Raw genomic sequence first — 1,824 nt, forward strand, 5'->3', positions numbered from 1 at the left:
TACCGTTACTCCTCTGTATTCCTCCACTCTTTCTCCTTGACCTTTTTTCCTAATCGGCACCAATACTCCCTCCTTCGATTCCTCCGGCCATTCCTCCCCCCTCTACACCCTATTGCACGTTCTCCAAACCCACTCCTCTATCTCCTCCCCCTCGTACTTCCATACCTCACTCGGGATTCCATCCACCCCTACCGCCTTCCCATCTTTTGCCATTCTCAGAACCCATTTAATTTCCTTTTTTTCTAGATCACTTTCTCCCTCGTTCCTCCCCTTTTTTTCCTCTCTCTGTCTCACCCTTCCTTCTACTCTCCCTAACAATCTCTTAAAAAATTCTTCCCATTCTTCCATTCTTATCTCCTCATTTATACCCCTACCTCTCTTTCTTTCCCTGTTTATAATTTCCCATACCTGCCCTTCTGACTTTGCTAACTCTACTTTACTCCTCCATCTCTCATTTTCCTCTTCCTTTTTCCTTTCACACATCTCTCTATATTCCCTCTTTTCTCTTATATATTGTTGCTTTCCCTCCTCTTCTTTTCTCCATTCTTTTAATGCTTTCCTTACTCCCCTCTTCTTCTCCCTACATTCCTCGTCCCACCATCCGTTTCCCCTCTTCCTTCCTTTCTCTCTCTCTTCTATCCTTTCTAACGTCTCTCTTATTCTATCCTCTAGCTCTCCTATCTTCTCCCTTTCCACCCTTCCTAGCTGCCTCCTAAAGCTTTCTCTTCCCCTTTTATCCCATCTCCCTCTGGACACCCTTCTACTTTTGCCTTTCTTCGCTCTCCTTTTTCCCTCCCCCTCTCTCACCCATACTATCATTGGGTGATGATCCGAGTCCACTTGCTCTCCTATTTCCAGTCTCTCCACTTCTTCCTCCATATCCTCGTTTACTAGAACAAAATCAATCACTGACTTCCCTCTCCCCCCTGTGTACGTCCATTCCTCCTCTTCATCTTCCTTTATTCCCCCATTTATCACCCACCATTTTCTCTCTCTAATACATTCTATTAGCCTCTCTCCTTCCTTATTTACCTTTTTGTCCTTAGAGCTTCTCCTATACTCCCCCTCATCCCCGTCTGTCCAATCTATCTTCCCTCCGTCTTCTCCTATCCTCGCATTAAAATCTTCCCCGATTAACGTCTTTACCCCATCCTTCCCTTCCATCCACTCCTTCATCCCTTCCAATTTCCTTTCCAAGTCTCCATTCACATACACTCCCACCACTCTCATACTATCCCTCCCATACTTAATTCTCCTATCTCTACTATCAACCCTTCCATTTCTATCTCCTCCTTATCTGCCTGCTCCACTATCTCTGTTCTAATACCTAAAATCATTCCCCCCATTGCCCTCCCCCTCCTGCTTTTCCTCTTCGCCTCCTGCATCACCCACTTATACTCATTTGGCAATTTTCTTCTAATTTTTTCCCAGTCCTTTTTCTCCACCCAGGTTTCCATTAATACCATTACTTCCCATTTCTCTAATCTTTTCCAAAATTCCTTATCTTTGTTCCCCAGCCCCGCTACGTTCCAAAATGCAATCCTCATTCCTCTTCTCCCCTTCCTTTCCTCTCCCCCCTTCCTCTTATGACACTCTTTCCCCCCTCCTGCCCTTCCTTCCTTGCCCTTCCTATTCTGTTCCCCCTCCTCGACTCCAGCCTCCCCTTCCCCTTCCTTCCTCCTCTTTTCTCTCTCCCCTCTTCCATTCCCACCCCTCCTTTTCATTTCCCCTGCTCCAGTCTCTTGCCTACATTCCTCCACTCTCCTCTCTCCTCCTTTTCCTGTTCCTCTCTCCTTTCTATGTCCCGCCAACTTCTTCCTCTTC

At 46.3% G+C, this 1,824-nt stretch overlaps 1 protein-coding gene across 1 annotated transcript in view; it reads right to left on the reverse strand.

Moving 5' to 3' along the window:
* The window catches only part of LOC105448090 (neogenin-like), an 11,935-nt gene that overhangs the window by 5,786 nt on the left and 4,325 nt on the right, over positions 1–1,824 (reverse strand). The window lies entirely within an intron of this gene.

Source organism: Wasmannia auropunctata, unplaced genomic scaffold (genome assembly GCF_000956235.1).
Source record: "Wasmannia auropunctata unplaced genomic scaffold, wasmannia.A_1.0 LD336090.1, whole genome shotgun sequence".
NCBI lineage: Eukaryota > Metazoa > Arthropoda > Insecta > Hymenoptera > Formicidae > Wasmannia > Wasmannia auropunctata.